This window comes from Oncorhynchus mykiss, unplaced genomic scaffold (genome assembly GCF_013265735.2).
Source record: "Oncorhynchus mykiss isolate Arlee unplaced genomic scaffold, USDA_OmykA_1.1 un_scaffold_284, whole genome shotgun sequence".
Taxonomy (NCBI): Eukaryota; Metazoa; Chordata; class Actinopteri; order Salmoniformes; family Salmonidae; genus Oncorhynchus; species Oncorhynchus mykiss.
Window position 1 is genome coordinate 225,067 of NW_023493738.1, and position 19,356 is coordinate 244,422.

General features: G+C 41.6%; 1 pseudogene; it reads left to right on the forward strand.

The window, feature by feature from the left end:
- The first annotated feature begins 1,387 nt into the window (after window positions 1-1,387).
- Window positions 1,388-12,620, forward strand: LOC110490725 (annotated as a pseudogene).
- Window positions 12,621-19,356: the final 6,736 nt, after the last annotated feature.

Here is a 19,356-nt window from a genome sequence, read left to right on the forward strand (position 1 = left end):
ATAATCTGAGTACGGCGCTCAGAGCCCAAACAAGCCAAAAAGATATCCACCATATTGTGCAGTGAACAGAAGTCAGAAATAACATGATAAATATTCACTTACCTTTGATGATCTTCATCAGAATGCACTCCCAGGAATCCCAGTTCCACAATAAATGTTTGTTTTGTTCGATAATGTCCATCATTTATGTCCAAATAGCTACTTTTGTTAGCGAGTTTTGTAAACAAATCCAATCTCACGAAGTGTGTTCATTAGGAGCAGACGAAATGTCAAAAAGTTCCGTTACAGTCCGTAGAAATATGTCAAACGATGTATAGAATCAATCTTTAGGATGTTTTTCAAATAAATCTTCAATAATGTTCCAACCGGAGAATTCCTTTGTCTGTAGAATTGCGATGGAACAGAGCTCGCTCTCATTTGAACGAGCGTCACGAGCTCAAGGCATTCTGCCAGACCTCTGACTCATTCCCCTCTCATTCGCCCTCACCTCACAGTAGAAGCATCAAACAAGGTTCTAAAGACTGTTGACATCTAGTGGAAGCCTGTTGACATCTAGGAAGTGCAACATGACCAATATCCCACTGTGTCTTCAATAGGGAATCAGTTGAAAAATAACCAACCTCAGATTTCCCACTTCCTGGTTGGATTTTTTTCTCAGGTTTTTGCCTGCCATATGTGTTCTGTTATACTCACAGACATCATTCAAACGGTTTTAGAAACTTCAGAGTGTGCATATCTTAGCTTCTGGGACTGAGTAGCAGGCAGTTTACTCTGGGCACCTTTGGACAACTTATTCAGCCAAGCTACTCAGTACTGCCCTCAGCCATAAGAAGATAAAAGACTCATCTATGCATCTGTGCCAATATAGTGTCTGTGACAGCATGGGCAGCGCCATTGAGGCTATCTTCATGTTAAAGTAGTAACATTTCTTCTTCACAATTGTCTGAGCCCTTCTGATGACCTGATGGGACATGACTTCAACAGGGTCACCAGTAGGGCTCAGCCAATGAAGTTGGTAGTCCCACCCAGTTGATTACATTCAAATTGTGAAAGTGCATGCAAATGCAGCATTTTGGCCAGAGGCCAATATCTTTCTCTCTGTCTGGGCTACAATTGTAGACGGTTGGGTAATTATGCGTTTCACCTGTGAAAGGCTGTTGTGCTGCTAATGAGGGAGTTCTATTAACCTGAGCCGAGACGCACCGGTCCATGGCCCCTGACATGAATGGATAAAAGCGGTGAGGGCGGAGCACCCTTCTAAAATTGAACAGTAGCCTTACATTTAGGGTTTTGTCCTAACACTACACAGCTGATTCAGATTAACAAAGCTGGATGATTATTTGAATCAGCTTTGTAGGGCTAGGGGAATAAAAAGAAAATGTGCAGCCCTTTGGGGTTCAGGTGACTGAGTGTGGGAAGCCTTTGTCATAGGGTAGAAGTTGCATACCCCTGGGCTGTAGGCTGCACACTTTGGGTCAAATATCAGGTTCTATAGCTGTGTATTTTATTGGAACAAATCTGTTCTACAATGATTATTTTCCTTAGCTCAGGGTAAGTAGTAGCAGGCCTAGGAGAGTCTTATGCGACGCAAACATTTGAGTTGTGTTCTTCCTCCTTTTAATCAATCATAATTTGTCAAATACCTTACAGGTTGTTTTGCCTATTGATGGCAGCTGTGGGCATACAAGCACAACAGCCACATTCTATAAGTATGCATTTTGCACCCTGCAAATTTAAGCACTAAGCGTTTGACAATATTTTATTTTTAACTAACTTTTCCTATTCCAGATGACCTCAACGCTGAATGCCTTGGTAACGTTATTCGTTTGAGTGTCGCTCCTCTTTTTGAAGAGGTTGATGCTGTCTTCAGTGAGTTTGCCTCTTTATGATTCTCTTTCTCTCCTTTCATAATTCATGGCTTGATATTGCTTGTCAACTATTGTGTTCACACCATCTCCATCCCTTCCAGATGACACACAAATCATAAACCTGACGCCTGGCCTTGCTACTCAGTGTGGATTCAGCTTTAAATTTGACCCCATGGGGAATGCCATGTTTTTTGCTTCTCTTCAAAACTGCTTTTCCCAAAACATGGTAACCCTAATAACTGTAGTGTTTGCTTGTACTTCAAATGGACAGTTTGCCTTTCAGTGTCACTGCATTTGCAACTCATACTGTAGCAATGTAATTTTATTTACCTTTGACATGGAGTCATGCTGAGACCAGGCTCTTTTGCAGATGAGCCCTGTATACACAAAGATACAAGTCAATATTTGCGTCACTAGATGGAAATAATTAAACACATTCTTCAGTAAAAAGGTCCTCAATAAGCCTGAGTTGTTGCCGTAGAGGTGCTAATACATACAATTTAGCGCATGGAGGTTATTAGAAGTACGGTTCCAGAAACATCGACGCAGTTTGACTTAACTCTGTGGATATCAAAAGGATCTCCATTGTTAGCCACCCCTGGGTCTGGTATCTCTTACCTCTAAGTTAACGATGATGTAAGGTACAGCAGAAGTTTATGGAGGGCTTTCAGAGGGCCAGCCAACTTTCTGATACAGACTGCAGTGATGTGAACTATTGAGCTCTTCTCCTGTAGTGTGGCTTCAATACAGTGGCAGCTGCATTCATATAGCCAATTTTGCCACAGTCTATAACTTGCATGAATGTCACCTGAATTTTGTTTTTTGCAATATAGTGAAGGCTTTTTTTCTCTTCCCCCCTTCATTTTAGGATGATAAGATGTTCAGCTTGGTCATGCAGTTCAGGCTGCCAGGAAACCACATGACTGAAGACCCTGTGTATAGAGTGGGAAAAACTTGTAGCTACACCCCCTGGACATCCCGAGAGATTCTGTGTGACCGCAACTACATGGAGGCAAGTGAGCAGAGCATGCCCCAATGGACATGTTTACAGTCGCGCTTGTCGTACTGCCTGTATAAATGATCTGTCTTAGAGCTACAACTGTCCAGTGTTTTCACTTCTTCTGCAACACAACCTAGAGGTCTTGACTCTCAATTCCACTCGCCTCTTCAAAATGCACATAGGTGAACTTTAGAGGTGAGGAATTTTGGCCTATTCTCAATGCATTTAAGGAGGGGAGTGGACAGATTGAGAACTGGCCCTTGATTTCCTATTGTATGGGAGGGAGAAAATGCATAGGGAATAATGGCCTTCTCTAGGTGTCTGTCAGAAGGACTCTTCCAGACATCCAAACCGTCCCCGAACAGACCACTGGGGGCCCGAAAGCAAAGAGCGGCAACTTCCGTAGAGGAGCTGAGGTAGCCATATTTCAGTTTCTGTAATTTCACTACAACATGACAGGATGGCGCTAAACAATGTGCGTTTGACAATTTTGTTTAATTCATGTTTCCATTTCCTGAGACAGGCTGTTGCTTCAGGATACAAAATGACAGCAGTCGTCTTTAGTCCTAGCAAGAATGTCATGAATGTGGATGAGGTCCAAAGAAAGGGCTATGCAATAGCCAACACTCCCACACGGCTGGTGTTAAGAAGCCCTCATAATGCAGAGGAGACATACCTCCAGAATGTAAGCTGACCTCCATGAACTGGTTCATGTTCAGTAGAGCAAACATTTGGAAACGGTGGCCCTACCTGAACTCTGCAACATATTGTTAATACGGTGTGCCCTACTGAACATGGCCCTGATGTGGTTGCCCCCTGAACAGGTAGCTGGGGTTCCGATGCGGGTGCTCTCAACCTCAACCTTCTTTGAGCAGAAGTGGCTGGTTACTCGAGTAGATGCCACAGCTGTTTGTCCAACACCAGGTTGAGTGTGAAATAATTTAAGATCCTATAAGCCCAGTTCTTAATTGGCTCCAGACAAGACTTTCATGTAGTGTTCAGTTGGGAAAATGTTCTGTTTTGATGTGCCCTTGGCTTCTTGTTTCACTGCAGAGGCAGTGGCCTTTACTCCAGAAGTGATCACCTGGTACATGCCCAAGCACATAGACCCACTTTTCTCCTCTGATGCCTTCACCATGTTGGAGGTGTACATGGGAATTGACGCTAAGAGGCTGGACACTGAGGAAATGGCTGCCAGAAACTACTCTGTTTTAGTCACAGAGGCTCATATTATTGTTGAAATTCCGGTGGGGGCGGTTGGCGGCTATTTCAAGGTCAGCATTGGATTAGTAAAATGTTCCTGTTTAATTTCTGTCTTATTTGTAGAGCCCTTTTTACTACAGCAGTTGTCAGTGCTTTGCAGTAACCCTTTGCCATCTCTCATGGGTAAACTCCTAGAAAGGTTGTCTTGTGTAAAATGTTTCTTATTGAGCAATTGTCTGCTTAATCAGGCTAATATACAATGGATTGCAGAATTGTGTGAATTTTGCATAAAATTACATTTAAACATACTCTACCGCTTGTCTTTGCAGTTTGTCCTTTAGCCGCTTGAAATTTGAGACCAAATATCCACACTAAAGTATTGTTTACCTGACTTTTTAGGTAGCCGGTAGCTTTGCCACTCAACTGAATGCAAGGAACACTCGGCTGCTGATTACATATTGTGCAAGTGTTTACTTTACGTGTCAGTTGCTCTGAAAATGCACACCGCCGGAAATGCAAGTTGCCAACCATACACCTACCAGCTCTCAAGTCTGGTAACCAATACTTTCCTTTGGATATTTTGTCTTAAATTACGAGCGGCAAAAAGACAAGCGGTAGAATAATTGTATTTAACATTCTGGCTTATAAGGAACATTTACCTTTTTTTGCACTCCAATTGTGTATTACAGCCTGACTGCATCCCTCGTCTCCCTTACAGAGCCATATTCAGGATGACCAGTACTTTGTCACTTACACCATTGAGCCCATGCTTGAGTTGCTGTGGCTCGAGGAGGTCGCACACGAGGACACCAGCTATAAAGTCCTCTTCCCTATCACAACACCTCTGATGGCCAGGCCTCCACAAGTTCGCAACTGTGAGTCTGGTTTAGTTAAATAGTGCCTATGGTAATTTGGGATGCCTGGGTTGTTCATTAGGCACAAAACAGAAGGAAATGTACTGAAACGGGGAGGCAATACCTGGACTTACCCAATAACAAATGTCAATTTTCAACTTCCATTGTACCGCATTTCAAAATGTTTCCTTTGTTTGCCAATGAACAGACACGCCCTTAGACACAGTTCCTGAGCAGGCAGTGTTTGTGCTTGAGTTGGGGACCTTCAACCTTGATGTGGAGCTGCTGAACATCACCTTTCCCACCATGGTGCTAACTGTTGCAGAGTGCAACGCCAGGGGTTTCAATGTTCGGGAGCAGAGATCCCCGGACAACACCTTGAAGACCTTCAGGCTGGAGGTGCCCTTCTCAGACCCGGTGGTCTTTAAGGAGGTGTGTTTCTGTTAAATGCAAAGCCACACGCAGTGATTTGTACATGCCCTAATAAGTGGGCCACCAACAAAATATAAATAATGGCACAGATGTATTTTGTATCCCTCATTTACTCAAGTGTTTCCATTATTTTGGCAGTTGTGTGCATTTGATGTAGAGGAATGAGGGCAACGTTACTTTAAGTAAATAGTTTGTTTTAATAGTACCCATGTGTACTTAGTTGTCAGTTGATGTTGAATAGCGTTCTGTTACAACAATAATGCTGCCCAATTGACCAATGCTTTTAACTTCACTACAGAGAAGGGCGGAACAAGGTGTCACAACCTTCACTCTTCAGCTGATCTACGGCCTGGTCATCTTTCCAGAGTACGCGCCTTTCTCTCACTCTGCCGTTGTGGACGCTGTACTGCTGGACATTGGTATGTCTCTGGACTACTCCAAACTACTGTTGAATGGTTTCCTCTCGTTAATGATTGCCCTGAAAGGAAATTGGCAGTGAAAGCCCAACTAGCCATACTGTAGGGTTTTTCTATGCGGTCTCTCTACAAAGAAAATGTTAAGCTTTAGAGTAGTTGGACCCAGTTGTCCTGTTCCTGATTTGCCAGGATCGTTTTTATTCAGTCCCACCGTAGCAAAACATTTTGCAATCTAAACAAGGTTTCGTCTTGACAAGTTCAAGTAGTACCTTCCTGTTTTTTGTGCTTAATAATTGAACACAACCCTGTTTGTCCTTGTAGTGCCACCTTCAGTCACTGGCAACTGTGATCAGGGGAACTTCCACATCACTGTGGACTACAGGAACCAAGAGCCCTTTTTTGTGGTCTTGGTTGGCAAGCGGCTGCTTAACCATGAGTTTGCTCAACAGTATTTAACAGAGGGCGACACAGACTTCACCATCACGTTGCCCTTCTCTTCGCCGGACGCAGTGTTTGAGGTACGACTCTCTCCCAAAACATGTTAACCTAAATTGCTGCAGCTAGCCTCGCTTTCCTTACCCTGTGTACATGCATACAATATTGGACTAATGAACTCTCCCATTGGTTCCCAGTCAGTTCACTCGTCCTCTGTCAGGAGCAGACTGGATGTGGCTCTGTTGAATCCTTACAACAACATGACCATCAAATACTTTTCCCTGGCTTGCAGCTTCCTCAAAACGCTGACTGGTTGGTTCTCAAACAATTACTTCTGATAAATAGTCATTTAACATGGTTACCAAACCTGGGTTCCTTGCAAATACTGTGAGTCTAATAGTAGTGCCAGATGGGCATGGTTTGCACTTTTGGTGCTATTCCATTGGTTCTACTGTGCTCGGCAAGCTCAATAAGTGTAACAAATGCAGAACCCAGGTCTGATGGCTACCTGTCTTTTGCTCCCCTACCTCCAAGAGTGTTTCTCTAACGGAACGATGACTGCGCTGGCGGTGAAGGTGGAGTCTGCTCCCGGTCTGAACCCGGTCAGCTGACCCTGAGCGACCCCGCCTGTGGTCCCACCTACAGTGACGATCGCGTCGCCTACTTCCACTTCACTGTGAACTCCTGTGGCACCACCAGGAAGGTACAATGACTATTACCCTGAGGTGATGGGTACTGTGTATTTACGGACTGTTTGCTTCTGCAGGCTGTAATAAGCAATTCCCCTCTACTACATAGTTTATCAACAATGTCATGCTGTATGAGAACGAAATCTCCTTGCCAGATGAACTTGAGGTGAAGCGGAATGCCACGACGTCTTCAGAGGAGGAATATCAGTAAGTGCATTACGCATTACAATTGTAGCTGTTATAGGGCATTTTTTTTCTTCACCAATTGCTCAATACTTTGTATACAGGGAAAATGGGCCTCTACTACCAGTGTCCACTCCACTGCTTGAAGTTTCCCCTATTGAAGTTGCTCACATCCCTCTTTTTAGGTTAAAGGTTTCCTGCTACTATGTGGCCAACATCACTCGCACATTGGCCTTCCTGACCAGGCCGCGTGACAACGAGCCTTTTGCCGCGACTGGGACGGGTCGGCTAATGGTCAGAATGAGACTCGCTCAGGGTAAGCGTGCACAAATTCAGAATTTCAACTTGACCCCTAGCCTCTAAAAGTATCTTGGAAGGTCTCCTTTACAAAACCATTCCCAAAAATCTAAGCCTAATGATATTTCTCTTGCTTTCTGAGATCTACAGGTGTGGCTATGGAGTAACGGTGAGGTGCTGATTTGGGAATTTGTTAGAAGCCTCTGGTGGGGGGTGGGTAGTGTTTGCTATAAATGGCTTGTGTTCATCGGGGCACAACAGGATATGATAAACGAGCATTTCTTAATGGACAAGTTCAGATGGTGCCCACTGAACACGACCCCGGTTGTCTTGTTCTGTGTTCCAGACGCCTCGTATAACACATTCCACCAGGAGGAGGACTATCCAGTGGTGAGGTACCTGAGACAGCCTCTGCACTTTGAGGTGGCGCTGACCACGTCCTCTGATCCCAAGGTAGCGCTGGTGCTTGACCACTGCTGGGCCACCCTCAACGAAGACCGCAACTCCCGACCCCGGTGGAATCTCATCATTAATGGGTAACATGTTGTTTTTGGGCCTAAACAAGTGTTATTCCACAGGTGTGGTTCCTGAGTAATTAGCAACCTATCATGCTTGGCAGGCCATTTACTTTAGCTACCGTGGCTATGCCCCCATCCATAGGTTGAGTGGTCACAATGCTTAAAAACGATGTGAGCCATGTGCGGTCTGTCACCAGATCTCCACCCAATTTAACACTTATGAGAGAATCTGGCGCGTGTTATCGCTGAGTAATCCCTGCAGTGTATCATTGGTACTGCATCAATGTATGCTGCATCAAACGACTCTAAACCGCATTGTCTGAAAAGCATCTAAGAAATGTTTTGTACTGATGAGAAATAAAGGTCTTCACAACTTTATTCCACCTTTGCTTGTAAAACATAAATGTTAACGTTATCTAGTCTAAATAACAGGTTGACTTGTGGGAGGGAGCCATGTAAATCTAGTTTAGAAAGTATGGAATCCATGTTTGTCAAGCAAGAACTCCTAGAATGCTGTTCACTGCGCCCGTTGCCTGAGATCTTAACTCAGTTTGGCCACTTCAGCATGTGACTAATCTTTGTACTTGTTACAGCGTACACATGACAAGTAGTTTACAGGTAACTATTCCAAAAGCCAATTGTTGTCACCTCCCCAAATACAACCGTAGCACGAAAGCTAAACAGAGTTGCAAGATATAGCACAATCCATTATTGGGGGTTAAGTCCTTGGGGAAGGTATTGTGAAGAGGATGATGCAGGAAATATTACTAAGATCTGGGAATTTATCAACAATAAATGGCGGAAGACTATATAAGCTATATACCCCTGGAAAGGGGGGGGGGGGGGGGTCTGATCTGGCAACCCTGAGGTACCATAGTCTACACTCTGATGCCGTGTTCAAATCAACTAACGATTTCAGTGCATTCAAGACAATGGGGTACTCCAGTTGCGATCACCATAAGTCTGACATACGTGTACATGAACCTGACTGCATTGTATGGCGTTAGCATTAGCTCATATTCAGTGCCACCTTCAAGTGTTTTACACACGTGTCCATTACAATCTAGGCAAGAATCAGAATGCATTAATAAAACGCTGAGTACATTATACTTACGGTACGCTACAGTAGAAACGACAACACGTTACACAGAAAATAAGACTTTGATAGGAATGCACGCATGTTCACAGTTAATTGTAAGGAAGGCAATACATGTGCAAGGACGGTATACTTGATCTGGGGAAGTGCTTGGGCTTTCTTTTGAAGGAAAGTTTGTCCAGCTCATTAAATTCTCAAATCGAAATGGTCTGCAACAGTGAAATGGGCGCCCTTTGTGAATGAGGCAAAATTAGATGTTGAAACGGCCTATAGAAAAATCGCCTTGGACTGAGGTCAGCGCGGGTTGAATGTCCACATGTTGGAACGGTGAGTGCATTCTGACCACGTGCATAAAATCAACTCCCACTGGGGCGACTGTTTAAGATATTTGGAACTTGTGTGTGTGTGTGAAAAGGTTAATGTTGGCATTACCTACACCTTTTTACTCAATGTTATCCTTTTGGTTTGCTACAGTTCAGTGTTGTGCCAAGCTGATGGTCAGTCGACTGGAAATCAAGAGCGGCTGGCAAGCTTGGCTTGCTTTTCCGGTTGGTTTCAAACAACTGCTCTTAACACTGACTGAATAGTTGTTTGGGTTGAATTCAGGCACAAGTGACCTCTTGTGTTTAAATCAGTTATTGCACTAAACCTAAAGGATGGTTCAGATGCCTGTGCAGCATGGATGTTTGAAACTGAATAGGATCAGTTGACAGGATCCCCAGAAGTTGATGCCACTTTCAATGGAATTTCCTGTCCTAGAGGAATGCGCTAATTGGGAGTTTCTAAACATGAACAAATACCACGGTCAAGTGTAGCAGCGTCTTGCTAACCTTATTTAGCTAGCTAATGTTCATATTAAAAAAAGTTACTACATTTTTGATTTGGGTGAGCACTTTGCTACAGATGGACACGCTGGCCTAATTTTTATCTCAAGAATTTAAATTGGGTTACTATTGAAAGATGACTTATTTTTCCTACATTGTAATGGGCTACAATGACTTTGACCATGATTATGCACGCTGCAAATGACACTATTTTGCGGGTGCCTTTTCAGTATCTGGATGCATGTTACACCAAGCAGTGTAGTGAAGCAACTTTATTGGTCAAAACCATTCATTTGGGGGATCGGTTTGCAAATACTATCAAATCACGCAATTTTACCATTTTTATGAAATGGTATCAAAAACCTAAATTTGGCAATGTGGACACGGAGTAACTTTACAGCTGTTTATTAAATCAGCAATGTCATAGCAGTTTAAAAAAAAACAAGCTGAAAATGTTTTGTAGATCATAGGAAAAGACAACATTCACATGGCTGTGCAAAAAATGGGTAGTTCAGATTTGTCACTTCAGCTGCAACTATCTTGCTGTGCAAAATCCTGACCATCGTCTGTCAGCTCAAGTGGATTTGTACTGGTGTGGGCGTTTGTCTCAATGTAACATCTTCAGATTTCACAAATTCCTTTTTTGCTAATATCGGGCAGTTAAACAGTAAAGGATAAACCTCCCAAAGATGCAAATTGCTCTGGCGCATTGCATAATTCTTGTTTAAAATGAAGTACTTGTGTTGAAAAATATGATTGCCTTGATACCGACTGTCTATTCGGCAACTTTGGTTAAACCACGGTCAATTGATCAATATTCAGGTCGCCTGTAGTCTTAAATTCTGGATAATTTAGAATTTTAAGAACCATTTAGAGGGACGTTTCACCTCATGTCAATGGAATTGAATATTCATGTTTGACATCCGTCATTTAACAAGCCATTGCAGTAGACATAAATAAATATTGTTGACGGAAAGCCCAATTTCTGTTCTTTAAAATAAAATAAAAACGTACTAAATCAGATTCATCCAAGTCTGATGGGCCAAAAGATCAGAAATGACAAACCACTGTCGTGACCTTGAATTATCTGAGGACTGTTAAATTGTTAGGCGACTCTAAATGAATCATGTTAGGATTTGGGGTGCCGAGGAAGCGGTTTTAAAGTTACCGTCTCCCGACTTAAACTCTAGACGGTAGAAATCTATTAAATTGATAGTGAACTTATGAACCATTACATCGTATCCTCCTTGCAGCTGCAGAAACCCCAGCCTTATGATTCAGTACTATACAAGTTGGTTTAATTGAATTACTAGCTAACTAAATAACACAGGCTAAACACACAGGTGACACAATATGACGGCTTGTTACAAGGTTTCTCCCCCCCCCCCTCCCCCCCCCGTTCCGTAAGGGACACTTATCGTTGATACGTTTTTGAACACACGAACCGGCACCAGCTTGGAGTAAAAGCATGAATGTATTTGTGGGATGCCGCTGTGGAAAGGTAGGTGGCTTGTCTTCTCTCTGATTGGCTACATGAGGTCACAATGTCGTTGGTTGTCCGTGGCTCCAATGACTAGTCTTGAACAGAACTACAGGATGGATTGTTCTGGAAGATGGGCTAATCAACCCTGTCACTGATTCCTCAGTGGGTGATGAGTAGGATGGTTTGGATATAGTAGCAGAATGGTCCCACTTATGTTCATTTTTCTAGGTACTTGTGAGTTTAGGAAAGTTCTGAACGTGTAGCTTGCGCCTCACGGTTTTCTGGTCTAATGTTAATTTCTATTACCGTTCCTCTTATGCACTCTGGCCGCCGGGGACGCTTCTGTCAGTCTGACCCGCTCTGATGTTCCTCGTGGCATGGCTACTTACTATGCACATTTTCTAGGGGCGTTTCTCTAACACGTTCAAAAGTGAATACTGGAACAATATTTCTAGCAGAAGACTGGTCAGATTAGCTATAGAAAATGAATGTCATATTGGTTTTTATTTTGTGATTTTTACTAGAAACGTGCTCACTCTACAGGTAGGAAGTCTCGAGCCTTTACATGAAATATGTTTTTTCAAGACAAAGGTGATTTTTTTGTTGGGGAAAGCCTGTTGGCAAAAACATTACTTCAGTTCATACTGGAGGGGGAGAAAGAACCCACTTCTGCTGTAAATTGATCTGATCCTCACAGGGCAGTCATGACACCACCACAAGACTTCGTACACAAGGCGGTTGGGGTTTGCAGCGTTTCTTGTTCCTAACTTAGTCCCTCTCTCCACTGGCAGCTGTGAGAACCCCGAGGATCCATACCGTGTTGTCTTCCACCCGGTGGTAGCTGACGCCAGGGTCCACTTCCCCCCTCACGTCAAACGCTTTGAGGCCTATATGTTTTCCTTCGCCGAGGATGCGCTTGAGCCGAGTGGCCAGGTAACAAAGTTCACCCAACAATCTTTATTGGTTATTTTGTTTGAGTGGCAATCATCCCTTTAAAAAATAAATAACATCTGACACATCAAATCTTTGATTCCTAGGTCTTTGTCCATTGTGATGTGGTCATCTGTGATGCCAGTAGTCCGTCTGGCGGCCCCTGTAGTGGACAATGTGTGAATCAGGACAACCCGAAAAGAGGTAGGTCTTGTTTTATGCTTTTCAGACCCTGGCAGACCATAACTGAACTAATAGGTTCTCTCTCAACAGGTCAACGACATGTCAAAGACCTCTTTGAGGAGCGTCATTTATATGTTTCTTCTGGATACATTCTTTGGGTGTAATGTCTTGTTCTAACATGTCAAATAAAGTGTTCTATATAAAAACAATCCTAACCGTTGGAGCTACCTTAATTGTATCTGATTTGCATTTAACACCATGTCGTAGGCTTGTCATCTGACATGTATCAATCAACCCTTTTGTAAGCATGGAACTCTGAACCATCCACCGGAGGGTGATAAGTGTTGCACACCAATTCCCATCTAGGACAAACAATGGAAATGAAACAAAAGCTTTCCAATGTCCAGTAGGATGAAATGACTCAATGTTATAGCAGATGGTGGTTTGCCAAAGTGAAACCAGCAGGCTGTGGTTGGATGCAGTGTTGGTAATTTTCAACTGAAATTACAACTTTCCTGATACCTCTCACTAGCTTGGTTTCCATCCAAATATGGACATTTCTTCTTTAATGATATGCATGTCAATCTCTCATGGCTCAAATGGGAAGCTTGACTTCATCGCTACTTGTTTGTGTAAGAAGTGTTGACAAGCTGAATGTACCGAGGTGTCTGTTTTCTAAAACTACTAGCGCACAGCTCGGACACCCATGCATTCCCCATAAGACATCTCTTCACAATCTCCAAGCCCGAACTACGAAGGTAGAGCTATGAATACGCTGCAATCTATTCCGCATCAGGATAAGATTTCAACACACACCGTACGGAACAGCGGGGACTGAAGACACTCCTTTAAAAGTTGTGAGCTTGCACCGCGGGACGGCTTCATTGCTCCAGACCACCACAAGGGGGAGTTGGCGCAATCATTATGCATTTGGGTCCCAAGGCTTTGATGACCAAATACTAATTTTGACACCAGCCACCCTTGCTTTGTGGCGCTCAACGAAGATTGCTGACAAAACAGATGGAAGTTGTCTTAACGAGTCAAGCAAAGGTACAATTTGAGAGGAATGTGATAATGTAGAGATGCGGCTATATATATATTTTTTTGTCAAAGTCAAAATTACGAAAATCTCTATTTAGCAAGTTCAGACTAAGAAGTGTTAGGAGAATGAATTTGTCTTTCAGGGACTCCTGAGAACCAACAAACCAGGATGTCTTGTGAAACAGTGGATGTAAAGAATCTAGCTGGCTAAAGCGTTGACTGCACAATTGTAAGCTTGCCTTGCAATGCAGCTGAAGTAACATGGCTAGCTATTTACTTGCTGGAGTCGGATTAAAAATAACTGTTGCCGCTCTGGGTATGGACCCTAAAGTATTTCTGAACTAATATTCATACCAATCAATGAACCTCAAGTCTGAATGGCATTCATGACGCCTAGAGTGAATATATACCGTTTGTGCCAAGGATGCAAGACCTATCTACACATGTATTTTAGTTATTACCACGTATGAGATTCCCATATTGTAGCCCGTACATTGAATATATTCACTGACCATGTACTCTTCCTTGGCAAATAAAGGTGTGGTCCAGGTATGACAGACACTTTCAGTCATATCAAACGATGCGGTGTCTGCATGTATGTATTACAATTATACACTTCAGTGTTTACTGCTCCTGGGATATCAATGATTACACATTGTAACTATACAACAGACTAAACATGATTGATTTGTAATTCATATATACAGGAAAAACTTACGCAAAACATTGAAGGGATTTTACAGGACCTAATGGACTAGACATTGACAGTCTCCTAGCCTAAAAACAAATGCTGAATGTACTAACAAACTGCATTTAGTCCAATAAAAAGACACAACATTAGGGTGATAAATAAAAGGCAGTTGCTCAACGCATGACACAAGAGAACCCTCTGCTGGAGCAAAACGCTTACAGCACCTGGTATTCCCAGGCGGTCTCCCATCCAAGTACTAACCAGGCCCGACCGACCCTGCTTAGCTTCCGAGATCGGGCACATTTTAACATCTTTTTTATTATATACAAAACACTATTTACAACAAAAGATTAACAATTCACCCTTTAACAAAATCAGAAAGAAAAAAAAAAGAAACGATTATAAACTAAAACCAATTTAATTACAAGTTTTCCATTTGATAGAATTTCAATTAAAGTACTCACCCACAGTTTCCTCCACTGTATCTATATATTATCTCTATCTTTCTCTAAAATACTACCTACTACATTCAACAAAAGTGCATCAAATTTTCCACCCTCGTACCACAAATCACATTCTCTTTTTAATATCCCTATAAATTTGATGCAAACCACATTTGTAAAAATCTTGTTTTATTTTAAAATCATTGTCTTCACATTCTATAGATTTATTTTACATTTACATTCTTCCATATTGATTTCACATGTTTGCGAACACCCTACACCCACTTATAAACCATCTAAAGTTTTAAACCTGATTTAAATCATGTTTCTCTCCCATAACTTTCAGAATATAAACCGGTAAACCCCTCGCTCTTTGACCACCTCTTTTTATTAAAATCACCCACTCCCCAGGAATACATCATATTTTCTTGTACATATTCTCCGCAGTAGTTTTACTTACAGTGGGGCAAAAAAGTATTTAGTCAGCCACCAATTGTGCAAGTTCTCCCACTTAAATTTGAGTTCTGTAATTTGCATCATAGGTACACTTCAACTATGACAGACAAAATGAGGAAAAGAAATCCAGAAAATCACATTGTAGGATTTTTAATGATTTTATTTACAAATTATGGTGGAAAATAAACTTTTGTTACTGACCAAATACTTACCTCAATACTTTCTCATTGCCAACAAAGGGTATATAACAAAGGTCAAACGTTTTCTGTAAGTCTTCACAAGGTTTCAAACACAGTTGCTGGTATTTTGGCCCATTTCTCCATACAGATCTCCTCTAGAGCAGTGATGTTTTGTGGCTGTTGCTGGGCAACACGGACTTTCAAGATTTTCTATGGGGTTGAGATCTGGAGACTGGCTAGGCCACTCCAGGACCTTGAAATGCTTCTTACGAAGCCACTCTTTCGTTGCCCGGGCGGTGTTTGGGATCATTGTCATGCTGAAAGACCCAGCCACGTTTCATCTTTAATACCCTTGCTGATGGAGGTTTTCACTCAATCTCACGATACATGGCCCCATTCATTCTTTCCTTTACACGGATCAGTCGTCTGGTCCCTTTGCAGAAAATCAGCCCCAAAGCATGATGTTTCCACCCCCATGCTTCACAGTAGGTATGGTGTTCTTTGGATGCAACTCGGCATTCTTTTTCCTCCAAACACGACGAGTTGAGTTTTTACCAAAAGTTATATTTTGGTTTCATCTGACCATAGGGAGAATGTCATATCTTCTTCTGGATCATCCAATGCTCTCTAGCATTTGCAGGATTTGAGTCCCTGGCGGCGTAGTGTGTTACTGATGGATAGGCTTTGTTACTTTGGTCCCAGCTCTCTGCAGGTCATTCACTAGGCCCCCACGTGGGATTTTTGCTCACCGATCTTGTGATCATTTGACCCCACGGGGTGAGATCTTGCGTGGAGCCCCAGATCGAGGGAGATCATCAGTGGTCTTGTATGTCTTCCATTTCCTAATAATTGCTCCCACAGTTGATTTCTTCAAACCGAGCTGCTTACCTATTGCAGATTCAGTCTTCCCAGCCTGGTGCAGGTCTACAATTTGTTTCTGGTGTCCTTTGACAGCTCTTTGGTCTTGGCCATAGTGGAGTTTGGAGTGTGACTGTTTGAGGTTGTGGACAGGTGTCTTTTATACTGATAACAGTTCAAACAGGTGCCATTTAATACAGGTAACGAGTGGAGGACAGAGGAGCCTCTTAAAGAAGTTACAGGTCTGTGAGAGCCAGAAATCTTGCTTGTTTGTAGGTGACCAAATACTTATTTTCCACCATAATTTGCAAATAAATTCATTAAAAATCCTACGATTTTTTTTTTCTTATTTTGTCTGTCATAGTTGAAGTGTACCTAAGTGGGAGAACTTGCACAATTGGTGGATGACTAAATACTTTTTTTGCCCCACTATTCTTCATCTACTTCAACCACATTATATATATTGCCTGAAATGGAAGGAACCCAGGAATTACCTCAGGTGACAAACATATCTGCCTCATCCATATTTACAAAACAATATATTATTACACTATCTTTGGATTTAAATATATAGGCTGATTTAAAATATTTTCTAAAATGGTACATTCATAATAAATATTTGGTAAAAACTGCCCCGAGCCTCAAACACTTCTCTAATAAAAACAAAGGTATATTACCTAACATTTCCTTCTTATACTCCTCAATAAACCATTGTCCCCAAACCTCCCAACCTCCTGCAAATACTCTTAAAAAAACTTTTCCTCCCATAATCCAATTCACCAAATAAATATTTCGTACCATTTTACTCTAATTGCTGTTTTCCTTACACTTAAATCTACCAACTTTAACCCCCCCCCCCCCCCCCTCCCCCCCTCCTCATAACCTGCAGTCAAAGTTTTAAAGCTATTTTCACCCCCTTCCCATCCCATTAAAAATCAACTAAAATCCCTTTTAACTTCAAAGACCTCCCCCTCTACATATTTACCACCTTCCTAACTTTATTTATTACACCACTCCATGTCACATCCCTAGCTTCCATTTCCTTCACCCCTAAAAACACTCATAACACTTAAAATAATCTTACCACCTTAAAAGTAAAATTCCCCTCATTAATCTTACACATTACTACTGACTTCTCCATGTTAACCGGATGCTTGTCCATATACTTTAAAACACTCCATCACCCTTTATACACTTCCCTCATCTATAACTGTTATAGTGGTATCATCTGCGTCTTGATGAATCAAACTAAAACCTTGGAGTCTGTACACAATTTATAAGATGATCTTTTTTAAGAAATGCTGCTAAGGTTCTACAGACTAAACAAATAATAAAGCTGATAAAGGGCACCCTTGTCTCACAGATTTCTCAAGAATAAAAGAATCAGTTAAAACCCCATTACATGTTACCCTACTTTTTGCCTTCTTATATAATTTTATCCATCCTATTATTCTATTACCAAAACCATATTCATCCATTACCCTAAACATAAAATCATGTTCCACCCTATCAAAAGCTTTATTTAAATCTATGCTTAACTATTTTATTTATTACATCTCTAATTGTATCAGCAATATCTCTACCAGGCACACTATAATTCTGTGTAGGTGCTATAATATCATTTAAAACTTGCTTCTTTCTATTTGCCAGTATCTTAGCTAAAATCTTATAATCCGAATGTAAAAAACTAATTGGCCTATAATTCTCCAGTTTCAAGTTGCTTCCTTATTTTTTATAAAATCGTTATCAGCCCTGTCACCATAGATTCTGAAACACTATTATCCTTCATATATTGATAAACTTTCATATTTTATAAAATTCTGCAATTATTCCATCCACACCAGGACTCTTATTTACTTGTAACCCCTAATCGCATCTTTAACTTCATTCACTGTTATCTTCCCATCACACATTTGTTTATCCTCTACATCAATTTGCACATCCACACTATCCAATATCTCCTTTTACACCCCTCATCCACCTCCCCTTTCTTAAATAAATCCTTATAAAAATTCTGCACTGTTTCTAATATCTCTACATAATCATTGACAACTTCACCTTTTACATTTTCAATCTCTCTAATGTTCTCCTCTGTTTATTCTTCTCTAAACCAAGAAAATGAAGTACATTTCTCCCCTCCAAAACATACTTTGCCCTACTTCTTATAATTGCACCCGTACACTTATCTATTTCATATTTACTCAATTTTGCTTTTAAATCTAAAACCGTTTCTATTTATAATTAGGTTCCCTGTCACACTTCCCCATTTCTTCATCCAATCTAGCTCTCAACTCATTTTCTTCTCTTTTCATCCTTCCTCCCTTTTTCCTTGCATATCTTATACTAAACTTCTATTTTTTCCTTAATACCCTCTTAGGGATATAGAGACGCTAGCGTCTCTTGTGGCCAATAGCCTGGGGAAATGCAGAACGCAAATAAAACGCGATAAAACTCAAACTTTCATTAAATCACACATGCAGGGTACTCAATTAAAGCTACACTCGTTGTGAATCCAGCCAACATGTCAGATTTAAAAATGCTTTTCGGCGAAATAATAATAAATATGTTGCAGTAAGCTATGCCTACTGGCCCATTCACTGCTAACAAGCCTTTTTCTTTCACAGTTGTCGTGGCTGAGTGGATAAGGCGATGGACTAAAATCCATGGGATCTCCTGCGCAGTTTTGAATCCTGGCATCAAAGAAAATGTATTTTTTTACCCCTCCGGAGGTGGAAGTTTAGTCGTGTTTCTTATATCAATCGCAGCCTCTCAGATCTCCACAAGTACATAGGGATTAGTTGTCCATTTGGATAGGACTGCAGCCATCTATCCCCCTCACACCTTTACACACTTGGCTATCCATCCTTCTAGCTCTATAGGCCACAGTAGCATAGGTTACAGGTTTGTAGTCAAGCCACAGATTTCAGGTGAGATCCCATGATACACTCAACAATACAACAACACGATTCTCATGAATAACCATTAAGCCATTTGCTAAGATTTCCCCCATTTTGACATGTGGAAACCTGTTGTCACTCTTACCCTGACGGGAAGCTCCAGACACTTTTTTGGTCCTATCTGAGGCATTTTTAATTCATGTCAAATTGGCCATATTCTGAAGACACTCTTATAGTCTGCAGGTAATCGAACTGGCCACATCTAAGTCAAGCCACATGTAACAGGTGTGAACCACGATTGTGTTGAAAATACCATTAAAATCATTCAGTCGCAGACTCCCCTATAGGCATGGTTTGAACCCCACTCCTGACAACTTTTT